This window comes from Oncorhynchus mykiss, chromosome 27, assembly GCF_057628025.1.
Source record: "Oncorhynchus mykiss isolate SJ-2025 chromosome 27, ASM5762802v1, whole genome shotgun sequence".
Lineage (NCBI taxonomy): Eukaryota > Metazoa > Chordata > Actinopteri > Salmoniformes > Salmonidae > Oncorhynchus > Oncorhynchus mykiss.
Window position 1 is genome coordinate 26490530 of NC_143048.1, and position 17227 is coordinate 26507756.

The window sequence follows — 17227 nt, forward strand, 5'->3', positions numbered from 1 at the left end:
CATCCATGATGGATTGGAAAAGCAACCATGTATGGTCACAGGTCACAATGCCTTCTCCACTGGCACACTGTCAACACCTAATGCTAGCTGCAACGCAGTCATCCATGATGGATTGGAAAAGCAACCATGTATGGTCACAGGTCACAATGCCTTCTCCACTGACACACTGTCAACCCCTAATGCTAACTGCAACGCAGTCATCCATGAGGGATATCTATCGAAAGCACCCCTTGGGAAAAAGACAGTTTGAAACATCTTGGTGCAGAATCCGATCCAAAGACATATTATGATATCTCGACACATTCAATCAACAAACCTGATTGACCATTCTTTTCATGAATTCGAGCCAGCAGTCTCTGTGAATGAGCAACTTCCCTCCTCCATGAAGTCATGCAATACTGTGGTTGAGATGAACTTTTCTTGCCCTTCGGACACAGTCTGCTTCCGATGATACCTTTTCCGCTTTGTGGGGGACTGTCAGCCCTTACAATGACACTAATGGTGTCAGTCCCTCAACTGACCCGATGACTCCCACTGGTGAAACACTTTGCGATATCACAGACAGATATCCTCGTCTCAGTTCGCAGGTACTGAAGATGTTGCCACGCTGTGGTGACTGACAGGCCTCTATAGCCCCTGAAAGTTGAGGCACAAACACCAGGAGATTTGGTTGAAAGGTTGCAGCCATTCTCATAATGCGCCGGCTGACAACTCATACATAGGGTCCAACCTTTTTGTTTGTGCCTCGGATATCAACAACAACCTCTGGTGGGGAATACTATCCCAGACCCATGATGAGCCTCATCGAGGCCGGTGGGGGGGGTCGAGACTACGTGCAACACTGCACGAGGCCCCCAGATCAGAAAACAAATCTAGTTGTAAACTTCCCCATGGGAAAAGAGAGGAACGGACAGGTCCCTGTCAGGGATAATCTTAGAACACATCAGAGAGAATAAAGTAGACGGCACGGGCTCAACATTTTGATTATGGCCCTGTGTCCAGATGACACGTACATGTCCAAATATGGGCATCCGGCCAGAACATCCTGTTCCTGTTGTCACGTCTTAGAGGGTGTGTTATTTTATATCTATATTGCATCTATTCCTTTGAAGTTGTCATGCTGATTGATGTCTAGGGACCTGGTTGAAATGGGGGGGGGGGGGGTTTCTGTGTTTGAACTTTTGAAAGAGTATGGCCCCACACCCCCAGTTTTATTGCCCTTATGGTTGCAATCTATGAAGCAGGAATGTCCGGGGTATTGGCTGTGGCAGACGCATTATAAATAAAGTCCAGAACAAGGCATGCAACCCAAGAACAGTAAACAAGATTTTTAAAATAAAGCCCAGAATATTAAACATAAAAATATGTATCCTAGGCCAATTCTCGGGGTGCTATGCGGCTCATGTCATGAACCCAATGACAAAAGCCTGGAGGATGTTTTGCGTGAGGCCCCAGAATGTTTTAAAGGAGTTTTGGGTACGAGTGAGGGACATGTGTCTTACATATTCCAACCTGAGGAATCTATGGTTAAGATATTCACAGACAGCGGCCCCAAACCCCTTTATCGGGCAGAACCCGGGAGTTTTTCTCCAGCGCTTAGGATGAGAGAATGGCTTAAGATAAGACTCGCACTGTGTCAAATTGAACAGGCCTTGAGCGCTTCAAGTTTACCCGGATATGCGCTGGAAGAACTGATCTGATGGCCCTAAGAATCGCTTCAATGGCGTATACCCCTGACTCCTAAGTGACAATTTTAGCATGTGAACAATGTTTAAAAAACAAAGGGGAGGATGTGTGTTCAACAATGCCCAGGCATCTGCACTCAAGGCACTTTCTCTCTGTAGGGGATCGTTTGAAACCAAGGTTTGCACTATCATGCATAGAGCATGTCCAGATATCTGCCGACCCCCCGGGGTTAAACATTGATATTTCTAATCAGTGCCCGGTGCCCCCACCCCGGTTGTAGACAAAATGTCTCGACATCCCCTCTTGTTGTTTGAATTCACTGCCTTTGTTCTCTAAACCAAATATACAGGGTGTATACAAATATACATGAAAAAAAAAAAATGCCCACCACGGCCCTGTAAACTCATTCCGTACTTTCTCTATTTAGGGACACGAACGCGGAGCGAGTCTAGAGGAGCATATTTTAACACTATGTTAGCACAGCTTTAGCTTCAAGCCCACAGACAAATAGCCCCAGGATATTTAGCGGCCAGGACCGATAAAAAAAAAGATAGTCTGTGAATCCCTCCTAATGGATATTACTGAAGGTGAGTAAGTGAAAAATATATTTTAAGATTTGTTTGAATATTATTGTGATATTATTGTAATATTAAACACGAGTTATTTGTGTTTTAAACAAATCAAATAAAATGTATTTATATAGCCCTTCGTACATCAGCTGATATCTCAAAGTGCTGTACAGAAACCGAGCCTAAAACCCCAAACAGCAAGCAATGCAGGTGTAGAAGCACGGTGGCTAGAAAAACTCCCTAGAAAGGCCAAAACCTAGGAAGAAACCTAGAGAGGAACCAGGCTATGTTGGGTGGCCAGTCCTCTTCTGGCTGTGCCGGGTGGAGATTATAACAGAACATGGCCAAGATGTTCAAATGTTCATAAATGACCAGCATGGTCAAATAATAATAAGGCAGAACAGTTGAAACTGGAGCAGCAGCACAGCCAGGTGGACTGGGGACAGCAATGAGTCAGCATGTCTGGTAGTCCTGAGGCATGGTCCTAGGGCTCAGGTCCTCCGAGAGAGAGAAAGAAAGAGAGAAAGAGAGAATTAGAGAGAGCACACTTAAATTCACATAGGACACCGAATAGGACAGGAGAAGTACTCCAGATATAACAAACTGACCCTGGCCCCCCGACACAAACTACTGCAGCATAAATACTGGAGGCTGAGACAGGAGGGGTCAGGAGACACTGTGGCCCCATCCGAGGACACCCCCGGAGAGGGCCAAACAGGAAGGATATAACCCCACCGACTTTGCCAAAGCGCAGCCCCCACAACCCCTAGAGGGATATCTTCAACCACCAACTTACCATCCTGAGACAAGGCCGAGTATAGCCCACAAAGATCTCCGCCACGGCACAACCCAAGGGGGGGCGTCAACCCAGACAGGAAGATCACATCAGTGACTCAACCCACTCAAGTGACGCACCCCTCCTAGGGACGATATGAAAGAGCCCCAGTAATCCAGTGACTCAGCCCCTGTAATAGGGTTAGAGGCAGAGAATCCCAGTGGAAAGACGGGAACCGCCCAGGCAGAGACAGCAAGGACGGTTCGTTGCTCCAGAGCCTTTCCGTTCACCTTCCCACTCCTGGGCCAGACGACACTCAATCATATGACCCACTGAAGAGATGAGTCTTCAGTAAAGACTTAAAGGTTGAGACCGAGTTTGCGTCTCTTACATGGGTAGGAAGACCATTCCATAAAAATGGAGCTCTATAGGAGAAAGCCCTGCCTCCAGCTGTTTGCTTAGAAATTCTAGGGACAATTAGGAGGCTTGCGTCTTGTGATCGTAGCGTACGTGTAGGTATGTACGGCAGGACCAAATCAGAGAGATAGGTAGGAGCAAGCCCATGTGATTGTTTGTAGGTTAGCAGTAAAACCTTGAAATCAGCCCTTGCCTTGACAGGAAGCCAGTGTAAGGAGGCTAGCACTGGAGTAATATGATCAAATTTTTTGGTTCTAGTCAGGATTCTAGCAGCCGTATTTAGCACTAACTGAAGTTTATTTGGTGCTTTATCCGGTCAGCCGGAAAGTAGAGCATTGCAGTAGTTTAACCTAGAAGTGACAAAAGCACGGATGAATTTTTCTGCATCATTTTTGGACAGAAAGTTTCTGATTTTTGCAATGTTACGTAGATGGAAAAAAGCTGTCCTTGAAATGGTCTTGATATGTTCTTCAAAAGAGAGATCAGGTTCCAGAGTAACGTCAAGGTCCTTCACAGTTTTATTTGAGACGACTGTACAACCATTAAGATTAATTGTCAGATTCAACAGAAGATCTCTTTGTTTCTTGGGACCTAGAACAAGCATCTCTGTTTTGTCAGAGTTTAAAAGTAGAAGGTTTGTAGCCATCCACTTCCTTATGTCTGAAACACAGGCTTCTAGCGAGGGCAATTTTGGGGATTCACCATGTTTCATTGAAATGTACAGCTGTGTCATCCGCATAGCAGTGAAAGTTAACAGAATGTTTTCGAATGACATCCCCAAGAAGTAAAATATACAGTGCCTTGCAAAAGTATTCGGCCCCCTTGAACTTTGCGACCTTTTGCCACATTTCAGGCTTCAAACATAAAGATATAAAACTGTATTTTTTTGTGAAGAATCAACAACAAGTGGGACACAATCATGAAGTGGAACGACATTTATTGGATATTTCAAACTTTTTTAACAAATCAAAAACTGAAAGATTGGACGTGCAAAATTATTCAGCCCCTTTACTTTCAGTGCAGTAAACTCTCTCCAGAAGTTCAGTGAGGATCTCTGAATCATCCAATGTTGACCTAAATGACTAATGATGATAAATACAATCCACCTGTGTGTAATCAAGTCTCCGTATAAATGCACCTGCACTGTGATAGTCTCAGAGGTCCGTTAAAAGCGCAGAGAGCATCATGAAGAACAAGGAACACACCAGGCAGGTCCGAGATACTGTTGTGAAGAAGTTTAAAGCCGGATTTGGATACAAAAAGATTTCCCAAGCTTTTAACATCCCAAGGAGCACTGTGCAAGCGATAATATTGAAATGGAAGGAGTTTTAGACCACTGCAACTCTACCAAGACCTGGCCGTCCCTCTAAACTTTCAGCTCATACAAGGAGAAGACTGATCAGAGATGCAGCCAAGAGGCCCATGATCACTCTGGATGAACTGCAGAGATCTACAGCTGAGGTGGGAGACTCTGTCCATAGGACAACAATCAGTCGTATATTGCACAAATCTGGCCTTTATGGAAGAGTGGCAAGAAGAAAGCCATTTCTTAAAGATATCCATAAAAAGTGTCATTTAAAGTTTGCCACAAGCCACATGGGAGACACACCAAACATGTGGAAGAAGGTGCTCTGGTCAGATGAAACCAAAATTGAACTTTTTGGCAACAATGCAAAACGTTATGTTTGGCGTAAAAGCAACACAGCTGAACACACCATCCCCACTGTCAAACATGGTGGTGGCAGCATCATGGTTTGGGCCTGCTTTTCTTCAGCAGGGACAGGGAAGATGGTTAAAATTGATGGGAAGATGGATGGAGCCAAATACAGGACCATTCTGGAAGAAAACCTGATGGAGTCTGCAAAAGACCTGAGACTGGGACGGAGATTTGTCTTCCAACAAGACAATGATCCAAAACATAAAGCAAAATCTACAATGGAATGGTTCAAAAATAAACATATCCAGGTGTTAGAATGGCCAAGTCAAAGTCCAGACCTGAATCCAATCGAGAATCTGTGGAAAGAACTGAAAACTGCTGTTCACAAATGCTCTCCATCCAACCTCACTGAGCTCGAGCTGTTTTGCAAGGAGGAATGGGAAATAATGTCAGTCTCTCGATGTGCAAAACTGATAGAGACATACCCCAAGCGACTTACAGCTGTAATCGCAGCAAAAGGTGGCGTAACAAAGTATTAACTTAAGGGGTCTGAATAATTTTGCACGCTCAATTTTTCAGTTTTTGATTTATTAAAAAAGTTTGAATTATCCAATAAATGTTGTTCCACTTCATGATTGTGTCCCACTTGTTGTTGATTCTTCACAAAAAAATACAGTTCGTAAAGTTCAAGGGGGCCGAATACTTTCGCAAGGCACTGTATAGTGAAAACAGTAGTGGTCCTAAAACGGAACCTTGAGGAACATCGAAATTTACAGTTGATTTGTCAGAGGACAAACCATTCGCAGAGACAAACTGATATCCTTCCGACAGATAAGATCTAAACCAGGCCAGAACTTGTCCGTGTAGACCAATTTGGGTTCCAATCTCTCCAAAATAATGTGGTGATCGATGGTATCAAAAGCAGCACTAAGGTCTAGGAGCACAAGGACAGATGCCTCAGTCTGATGCCATTAAGAGGTCATTTTTCACCTTCACAAGTGCTATGATGGGGTCTACAACCAGACTGAAGCATTTCGAATACATTATTTGTCTTCAGGATGGCAGTGAGTTGCTGTGCAATGGCCTTTTCTAAAAATGTTGAGAGGAATGGAAGATTCGATATAGGCCGATCAGCATATTTAACATATTTTATCACCCTCTCTTGTCACGTATGCTCCCTCTCAGGCCTCTAGGTCACCAGGCTGCTCGCTGGGGCGCACAACTGTCACCAGCATTACGCGCATATTGACACTCACCTGGACTACATCACCTCCTTGGTTACCTGCCCTTTCTTTATATGTCACTCCTTTTGGTTTCTTCCCCAGTCGTCATTGTTGCTGTTTCGTGTTGGTGCGCTGTTTGTGTTTCTTGTTTTGTTCAGTAAATGTATTCACTCCCTGAACTTGCTTCCCGAATCTGTGTACATCGTTACATCCGTTGTCTATGTGTAGATGTGACAGACCAAATATGAACATAACTTACTATGTTCTGAAAACACAACCCCATATGGAGTTAATTGTCATGCACAATCACAGCCATCTGATTGGTTTTCATGCCTCACTGTTTTTGTTTGTTATGCTTCTGCTTTGCTTCTCATTGTGGAACAAGCCTATTTCACCCCCCCCCCCCCCCCTTTTAACAAGTGTATTTCGCCATTCTCCCCCCCCCCCCCCCCCCCCTCTTTTATGTCATTTAATTAAATTCCATATCAGGCATAGCCGTCTGGAAGCTACAATTCCAGTGTGGAATCCTGACTCTCCTATATTCTGTAAATAACCCATCATTTGAATGGTGTGTGTTATCCATGGCTTCTCTGGAGGGGACTTAAATCACTGCCGACGTGTACAGGCCTGCATAGATGAAATAGCTTAAAGGCTTTCTGACTCATTTGCCTGTAACAGATGGGCTAGTTGGCTGCTTGGTTCACACTCACTGCCTATATGCAGGGGCAGAGTCAGAGGTATCCAGGGTGATTTATGTAAATAAGGTATCTGTTTTTTATTTCTAATACATTTGCAAACATTTCCCTATTTATTTATTTTTGCTTTGCCATTACAGGGTATTGTGTGTAGATTGCTGAGTATTTTTTGTATTTTTTTATAAATTTTAGAATAAGGCTGTAATGTAACAAAATGTGGAAAAAGTCAAGGGGCCTGAATAGTTTCCGAAAGCACTGTAAATGCCTTAGTCTACAATGACAGCACAAAGCTGTTTGCAAGGACTTGCCGGTTTTATGACATATAGAGGCATTTTTTTGGTCATTGATTTCAGCTCTTGGATTCCTTCCCTTTGAAGAAGTTATAAATCCCTTGGTACTTTAAGTGTTCGGCTCAAGGTGTCCTTTCAGTGTCAACGTAAAGGACTTAGGAGGAGCATCACAACTCACTGTTACTATCTGTCTCAACTGGCACTTAACTGTAGATGTGTTGATTGTACCGGCAGAAAATTAGATTACATTTTTAGTGAGTCAGATGTTTTAGTAACAACAAGTTATTCCTTTGTTGATGTGTCGTCTCTGTATATCAATATGTGATGCATAATCCATCCCGTTTAGGTCAAACTCATCCAGTCCCCCTGAGCCAGTAAAGGGTTAAAGATTGATGTGATGGCAAGTTTAGAGGGAATGTAAGCACAGTTAATAATTAATGCTGGTGCACTCTGTCAAATATGCCCCAGTGCAGGCCAAAGGGGCTGCTATAGTACAGTACATAAGAGGTTAGAGCACACTACATTCCCAGATGAGCCATCCTAACTCGGAATTGTTACGATCATTCATCCCTTTGGCTCACAAGCTTGACTAATGGCATTTAAGTAACACCTTATCACAGGCATGAACCTTACCTCGCTCTCAAGTGTTCACATAGCTTGTTGCAAGCAGCTTGTTTGAGTCTGTTTGGTGGAGGCATTTTTCAGTAGAAACAAATCCAAAAGCACAACAGCAGCACATTCTGTTGGTCTGCATTGCGCTATGAACCACGTTGACCACTGAACCTACCAATAAAAATAAACTGCTCAATTACATGAACTGCCCATCATTCAAAAAATTGTTAGAACTTTTTCTGAAAACGAATGATTACTTCAGCCACAGCCTTATATCACATCTGTATGTAAAACACTCTTGATTGCAATTCACTGACTCATGTATGTCATTTCAAAACTCCAATTTACTTGTTGATAGAAAGTGACAGTTACATGAAAGCAAACCTTTTTCACACCAAAAATGTCTGATATACTCTTTCAACTCATGAATTAGCATAAGCTACAAAGGCCCTGTAAGGTAGGTCCGGAATTGTATGTTATTACAGTTCTTGATATCCCAAGGTCATTGCAGTATATTATTTTCATCAGACTGAATATTGCACAAACTGAAACTTGTAAAGCAATTAACACAATGCAAATGTTTTTGAACCCAATCTAATCAAATGCATCACAATAATAACTCCCTCCTTTCTTTCAGGCCTATCTCGCTTAATTTAGTTCCCTTTTAAGCTCTCATTTTTCAAAAGCTCCCGGTTTCTTAAATTGGCTTTGCTGTCCTGCATCTCTGACTTATCGATTCGTGCCTGGAGTTTCCACTCAAGCTAATAATTTAGCAATTCAAAATTGAGGCAGAAGGCATCTTGTGAGGGTGTTGTGTTTTTGAGCATGTCTCCCCGCTGCTGCAGGATTAGGAGCCTGGAGGCCTGAAGGACCTTCAGCCGTTGGGAAGTGTTGTGTTAGTACTGGGTCCCAGTAGCGAGCACAGATAAAATAGCCTTCGGAGACCTCCAACTCCCCCAAGCTGGAACTCATTGCCCCCAATACCCCTGAAGGTGAGCTCTCAGGGAGTGGGCCTTGTTTCAGTTCGACCCCTGCAAGTACCTCTATTTCCAGATCTACTGGCCCATATGATGGGTTTTTCCACATCAGTGGCCACAGTCACAAATATAGCAACGGAAAAGGTGGGGGCAGCAGTAATGGTGGGTGCGGGGGAGGAGATATGATGCGGTCGGTGTTGGTAGGAGTATCATGGAAGAGTGAGACACCCTCTTGGCAAGGGCTCTCCATCTGGTCAGCTAGTTGAGTTGCACACTACACAGGATAAATCTCAATGCTGTACTACAACAAATTGTAGACCATCAAAACAAGTTATTCTATCGTGCTTGTTGTCGCAGAGGTATGGGGATAGAAGATCATAAAAAGGAACCATTTGCACACCTACCCTGGTTTATCCATTGTATCCTGCTGAGAAGGTAAGCTCTGTGTCAGAAGGATATCCCCGTTTTCCCCAGAGGACAGCAGAATAAATAAAATAAATAACTCAAGCAGGCATCAGCCTTAGGGCCCAATTTGTGTTCAATTGGGGCTGCATTTATCCAGACCTTTGGTTAAACAAGACATTTAGTTTTGAGTGAAGTCTTATTTGAGGTCATAATGGTGTGCTGCTGTAATGAATACTCAGGGAGAAAAAGGTATAGAGTCACACAGAGTGCGGCAGGTGTTTTTTTCACCTTCGCAGAAGGCAGGAAATGTGGCCACAGGCAGGCAATGGTCATACACAGGTAGGCAAACAGAAAGGTGAATCAAAACTAAGATTGAAGGCTGTAACTGGTTCTCACAAACAAGCTAGAAAAAAGCTTGTTTGTGTCGAGGATGTCCTAGTCGGGGTCCCAGGACTGGTCTTCAGGCCCATAACCTTCCCAATCCACTAGATAGTGGATGCGGACTCGCAGGCGTTTGGAATCAAGGATGGCCTGAATGGCGTAGACAGGTTCCCCTCCGACGTCCAATGGTGGGGGTGGACTGCGGGTTGAGACTGGAGGATGAAGAGGACTGTAGGTGACCAGTTGAAGGCGGTATGTGACAGGGTTGATGCGATGGGTTATCTTGAAGGGACCAATAAAGCGAGGACAGAACTTTGAACAGGGGAAGTGTATGTCTCTGGTAGAGAGCCACACGCTGTCCGGGGTGTAAGAGTAGGTTCTGTGGTGTCTGTCAGCAAAGCATTTCTGGGTCCTGCAGATGCCGGTGAGCGTCTGCCCGTTGGTCTGAGGATGGTACCCGGAGGAGAGACTGACCCCGAGTCGGACACAGAAGGCTCACCACACGCGGGAGACAATCTGGGGCCAGTGGTCAGAGATGATGTCCTCCGGAATCCCATACAGACGGAACATACACTCAGCCAATTCCATGGTGTTTGGTAAATGAGGAAGAGGAACCAGACACATTTTTGAAAAGCGGTCTACTATGACAAGGATGGTGGTGTTAGAGGATTCAGGAAGGTTTGTGATGAAGTCAAAAGCTATGCGGGACCAGTGTCTGTGGGATAGGCAAAGGTTGAAGCTTACTGGATGGGAGATGAGGGATTTTGGTTTGGGCGCAGATTGGACAGGAGTGTCTTTACGTTGAATGCCAGAACTTACGAGCTAGAAGTTTGGTGGTTCGCGTAATGCCCAGATGTCCTGACCCCAAGGACGTGTGACGCCATTGCATCAGTTGGGGTCAAACAGCTGCTGGTACGTAACTCCTCCCAGCTGGTGTCTCAGGAGGAGGTCTGAGGTTAGGGCTTCTTGTATGGCAGAGCGAACCTCCCACTGTACCGGTCCCATAATGCAAGAGGAAGGAAGAATGGTGTAGGATCTGAGTTACTGGTCGGAAGGTCAAACTGGCGGGAGAGAGCATCAGCTTCTACGTTTCTTTCCAGGGATGTAAGTATCATGAAAATCGAAGCGTGTGAAGAGCCCAGCAGGCTTGTCTGGAGTTTAACCTCTTGGCCCCTCTGCTATATTCCAGATTACGATGATCTGTTAGGACGAGAAAGGGATGTTGTGCACCCTCCAACCAGTGGAGCCACTCCTGGAAGGCCAGCTTGATTGCAAGGAGTTCTGTTCCCCTCATCGTAATTTCTCTCACCAGAGGATAACCTCCTGGAGAAGAAGGCACAGGGATGTGATTTTGGAGGTGTTCCCACCTGCTGAGAGAGTATGGCTCCTACTTCAGAGGCATCCACCTCCAGGGTGAAAGGAAGTCTCAGATCAGGTTGGAGAAGGACAGGAGCTGAGGTGAAGAGGCATTTCAAGTTGTTGAAAGTAGTCAGGGCGGTATCAATCCATTGAAGGGTCCTCATCTTTTGGCTGGTAAGGGCAGTGAGGGGAGCGGCAGTAGAACTGAAGTTCCGAATGAACCGGCGTAGAGTTGGAGAACCCAATGAAATGTCAGAGTTCCTTAACTTCTTATGGCTGCAATCCCGATAACGGGAGAGATTTTACAACAGCTAGTCCAAGTGTAGGGTGCCATTTTCAAAACATCATAAATCTCATAATTAACATTCCTCAAACATACATGTATCTCATACCATTTTAAAGTTACTCTCATTGTTAATCCCACCAGTGTCTGATTTCAAATATGCTTTACAGCAAAAGCACCACAAACGTTTATGTTAGGTCGCCACATAGCCACAGAAAAACACAGCCATTTTTTGTCCAGCCAAAGAGAGGAGTTTCAAAAAGCAGAAAATAAAGACAAAATTAATCACTAACCTTTGATGGTCTTCATCAGATGACACTAATAGGACTTCATGTTACACAATACATGTATGTTTTGTTTGATAAGGTTCATATTTATCAAAATATGAGTTTACATTGGCGCGTTACATTCACGAGTTCCAAAAACATCCAGTGATTTTGCATAGCCACATCATTCAACAGAAATACTCATCATAAATGTAGATGATAATATAAGTTATACACATGGAATTATAGATATACCTCTCCTTAATGCAACTGCTGTGTCTGATTTAAAAAAAAAAACGGAATAAGCCAGCCATGCAATATTCTGAGACGGCGCTCAGAAATATTTGTCACAATAGCCGCCATGTTGACGTCAACATAAACAAGAAATTACATGATAAATATTCCCTTACCTTTGATGATCGACATCAGAAAGCACTCCAGGAATCCCAGGTCCATAATAAATGTTTTTTTTTGTTTCGAAAATGTCCGTTATTTATGTCCAAATACCTTCTTTTGTTAGCGCGATTGGTATACATATCCAAACGCTCATTCTGGTCAGCATTATATCGGACAAAAACTTTAAAAAGTTATATTACCGGTCAAGGAAAAATTTCAAACTAAGTACAGAATCAATCATTAGGATGTTTTTAACATATAGCTTCAATAAAGTTCCAACCAGAGTACTCCTTCTTGTCTTCGTGAGCAATGGAACACAAATGACTACCATGAGGAATAAGCATGATCAGAAAATGGCTGGCTGCCAGACACCTGACTGATTCTGCTATCATTCACTCCCACAACACCATAGAAGTCTCATTATAATTTCTATTGATGGTTGACATCTAGTGGAACCCCTAGACAGTGCATTAATATCTCAAGGGGATTTCATTGGGGACTCTGAAAACATACAAAGCTCAGATTTCTGACTTCCTGTTTTGATTTCAACTCAGGATTTTGCCTGCCATATGAGTTATGTTATACTCACAGACATCATTCAAACAGTTTTAGAAATTTTAGAGTGTTTTCTATCCAATACTAATAATAATATGCATATATTAGCAACTGAGACTAAGGAGCACCTTATTCATCCAAGGTACTCAATACTGCCCCCCAGCCATAAGAAGTTAACGGTGGTGGGTTTGGGCCAGTTACTAACGGTGGGGACTTTGTTCACAGCCATGCTGAGCTCTCCATGTGTCAGTACGAAACCAAAGAAGTTTACAGAGGTTACATGGAAGGTGCTCTTTTCAGTCTTCACATAAAAGGTTATGGTCAAGGAGCAATTGAAGAACCTTTTGCACATGCTGTATGTGTTCCTTCAGGGATTGGGAGTAAATCAGGATGCCATCAATGTAGACTATGAAAGCGGTTAATTATATCCTGGTTAACCTTGTTCATAAAGGATTGGAAAACGGCGGGGGCGTTAGTAAGGCCGTAGGGCATGACGAGGTATTCGTCGTGCCCTCGTGCGGTGATAAAGGCCGTCTTCCATCCGGCGCCTTCACGTATACAGACAAGGTTATATGCACTTCACAGGTCAAGTTTTGTATAGATGTTGGCGCGGCCCACCTGTTCAAAGGTCGCTGGGATCAGAGGGAAACAGTTCTTGACCGTGACGTCATTCAGGGAACGGTAATCAACACATGGATGGAGACCACCATCCTTTTTTCTAACAAAGAAGCTGGATGCAGCCGGGGAACACAGACGAATGAAACCGTTTGAATGTTTCATCAATGTAGTTCCCCATTGCCTAATTTTCCGGGATAGCTAGGGGGTAATCGGGGCCCTTCGGTGGTGACACTCCAAGGAGTAAGTCAATAGCACAGTCCCCTGGACGATGTGATGGCAGAGTGGAGGCCTTGATTTTGCTGAAGCCATTACTGTACAGGGCATATTCAGATGGTATGGTGGGTGGCACTGCAGAGGCAGAGCCCTCACTGGTGGTAGCTCTGCAGGTTAAGCTGAGACAACTTGTGAAGCAGGTAGAAGACCAGGACAGTTGTTCACCTGTCACTACGAGATGCTCTGTCATGACGACAAAGCCAGGGTTGTCCGAGGATGAGTGGCTGTTTGGGGAATGAGAGTTCCATGAGTTGAATGGTTTCGGTGTGGAAGACTCCAATCTGGAGGGTGATGCTCTGTGTCAGGTGCGTAAGGAAGCCTGTGCCCAATGGCTGCCCGTCCAGGGTGTTAACCTTTCTGATCTCCCCATCCCGGATCCGGGATCGTGAATACAGACTCAAGCTCATTACCATAACGCAACGTTAACTATTCATGAAAATCGCAAATGAAATGAAATAAATATGCTAGCTCTCAAGCTTAGCCTTTTGTTAACAACACTGTCATCTCAGATTTTCAAAATATGCTTCTCAACCATTGCAAAACAAGCATTTGTGTAACAGTATTGATGGCTAACATAGCATTTAGCGTAGCATTTAGCATTCAGCTGGCAACATTTACAAAAAAACAGAAAAGCATTCAAATAAAATCATTTACCTTTGAAGAACTTCAGATGTTTTCAATGAGGAGACTCTCAGATAGCAAATGTTCAGTTTTTCCTGAAAGATTATTTGTTTAGGACAAATCGCTCCGTTTTCTGCGTCACGTTTAGCTATGAAAAAACCCCTGTATCCAGGATTGTGTAAATCTATCAGCAAGCTCATTAGCATAACACAACGTTAGCTATTCATGAAAATCGCAAATGAAATGAAATAAATATGCCATCTCTCAAGCTTAGCCTTTTGTAAACAACACTGTCATCTCAGATTTTCAAAATATGCTTCTCAACCATAGGAAAACAATAATTTGTGTAAAAGCAGCTAGCTAGCGTAGCATTTAGCATTAGCATTTAGCGTTAGCATTAGCGTTAGCATCCAGCACGCAACATTTCAACAAAAACATAAAAGCCTTCAAATAAAATCATTTACCTTTGAAGAACTTCAGATGTTTTCAATGAGGAGACTCTCAGTTAGATAGCAGATGCTCAGTTTTTCCAAAAAGATTCTTTGTGTATTAGAAATAGCTCCATTTTGTACATCACATTTGGCTACCAAAAAAAACGAAAAGTCAGTCCTCAAAACGCGAACTTTTTTCCAAATTAACTCCATAATATCGACTGAAAACATGGCAAACGTTGTTTAGAATCAATCCTCAAGGTGTTTTTCACATATCTCTTCGATGATATATCGTTCGTGGAAGTGTGCTTTCTCTCCTGAATCCCAGGAGAAAATGCCCGCACCTGAAGATTACGCACAAATTTAGACAAAGGACACCGGGCGGACCCCTGGAAAATGTAGTCTCTTATGGCCAATCTTCCAATGATATGCCTACAAATACGTCACAATGCTGCCGACATCTTGGGGAAACGGCAGAAGGTCTAAGCTTATTCCTGTCGCATTCACAGCCATATAAGGAGACATTAGAAAACAGAGCTTCAGAAATTCTGCTCATTTCCTGTTTGACGTATCATCTTGGTTTCGCCTGTAGAATGAGTTCTGGGGCACTTACAGACAAAATCTTTGCAGATTCTGAAACTTCAGTGTGTTTTCCTTCCAAAACTGTCAAGAATATGCATAGTCGAGCATCTTTTTCGTGACAAAAAACGGGAACGTTTATTATCCAAAAATGAAATAGCGCCCCTAGAGATGCAACTGGTTAAGGGAGTGGTGACAGGTGTTAGATCAATGTCAAGCTCTAATACTAGCTGGTGATCAATAAAATTACCTGCTGCTCCCGGCTATCAAGTCCTCTAAGTACTTAGTAACCCCCTTCATAGTTATCAATACTGGGATGGAGAATTGCTCCTGGGAAATATTTAGAAATGAGGACACGCCTACCTGCATGGCAGCAGAGGGACCCTTCTCATCTCTCCATGGGGGGGGGGGGTGAACAGGACAATGGCTGAGTAGATCTTTCCCCCCACAGTATAGGCAGAGCCCTTCTTGGATCCACCTTTGATGTTCGATACACGGGAGATAAGCATGGCCCAAATGCATGGGCTCTGGAAGACTCGGATGGGTTGATTGGGGCGGCAGGGTAGCCTAGTGGTTAGAGTGTTGGACTAGCATCCGAAAGGTTGCAAGTTCAAATCCCTAAGCTGACAAGGTACAAATCTGTTGTTCTGCCACTGAACTGGCAGTTAACCCACTGTTCCTAGGCCGTCATTGAAAATATGAATTTGTTCTTAACTGACTTGCCTAGTTAAATAAAGGTAAAATAAATTGAATCATGGAAAGAGAAGGTTTTGGGTTCCTGGGTGGCAGAGTTCGTTGGCGGTCAGTCGATGGACATACGAATGTAATGATTTAAATCCTGAAGGTCACTTCTACAGGCCAGCACCGCCTGAAGTTCCCTGTTGAGCCCTCTTTGGTAGATTGTAAGTAAAGCAGCCTCACTCCATCCAATCCCTGCAGCCATGTTATGGAACTCGAGGGTATACTCAGCAGCTGAATTGCGTCCTTGTTGAAGTTCTTTGCAAAGGTCTCTTATAGGACGACAGGAAGGAAAGTGATCGAATATCTCTTTGAAGAGGATGTGGAAATGGGTATCGGATCCGAGTTCAGTGCTGTTGGCAGTCCATATCGCGGTGGCCCAATCCAGGGCTTTGCCTGTGAGTAGAGACAAAATCCACCCCGCTCTTGTCGGTGGCGAACTTAGTGGGGTTGTGCTCAATGTATTTGCTGCATTGCATCAGAAAGCCCTGACATTTCCAAGGTGAACAATCATATTTTCCAGGAATGGATATGAATGAAGGAAGGCTATGGGTTACGATACTGTACCTGGTATGGGAGGAATAGGGATAGGCTGGCGGAGAAGATGGCAGATTTCCGACATACGCTCCTCTTGCTGGGTTAGGCGCCGCTGTAGCTCTGCTGAATCCATTCCATTTTTAGGTGAGGTATTCTGTAATGACTACTCAGGGAGAAAAGGTGTAGATTCACACGCAAAGCCCAGGAGGTGTTTATTTCGCCTTCGCAGGCATGCAATGGTCATACACAGGTAGGTATACAGGCAGGTGAATCAAAACTAAGATTGGAGGCTATAACTGGTTCTCACAAACAAGCTAGGAAAAAGGCTTAGTAGAATGCAAATGAACAATACCTCAAAGGCACAAACAGAATGAACTGAACTAAATAAGGAACTGATGAGACCAGGTGAGTAACTAACACAGGTGAAATCAATGAACATAAATGAAAGACAGGGCTACAAATAAACAGAACACAAGGTTGACTAAGAAAATAAATACAGAACCTTACAGCTTCCCTGGGGTTGGAGAAGAATAAAATGACATGACCCAAATTTAGTCAAAGTAAATCAAAAAGACGTGTGGTATTATTAGGGGGTGGATTCAGAGAAGATATTGGTATTTCCAGAACACCAAACAATGGTTATATGGAATGGAATCTAGTAAGTGAGATATATTATTTGCAGAACACATGGACAGTAGCTTGGTGCTATCATCAAGGCTTCTGCCTTACGAATTGGGCATCGCAGCGCAATCTGTGGTAATATACTCTATGTTATCAACAGTCAAATTAATTGACAGTAAACAATGCTGAATCCTGAGATACAACCACTTTGTGCTCAAAGTAGTCAATCTAGACCCAGGAGTCATCCGTTTTGACTTACAGTG

The 17227-nt window shown here is 43.7% G+C and overlaps 2 long non-coding RNA genes across 2 annotated transcripts in view; one reads left to right on the top strand and one right to left on the bottom strand.

Annotated features, from left to right (window-relative positions):
- Window positions 1-17227, top strand: part of LOC149971285 (uncharacterized) — a 1017865-nt gene that overhangs the window by 864738 nt on the left and 135900 nt on the right. The gene's annotated exons all lie outside the window — the stretch shown is intronic.
- The window catches only part of LOC149971288 (uncharacterized), a 223794-nt gene continuing 209189 nt past the window's right edge, over window positions 2623-17227 (bottom strand). Inside the window, exons 2-3 of the long non-coding RNA XR_016492476.1 lie at window positions 14092-14153; window positions 2623-2753 (exon numbers count right to left, since the gene is read on the bottom strand). This is a non-coding gene — a long non-coding RNA (uncharacterized LOC149971288). The remainder of the gene's footprint in view (window positions 2754-14091; window positions 14154-17227) is intronic.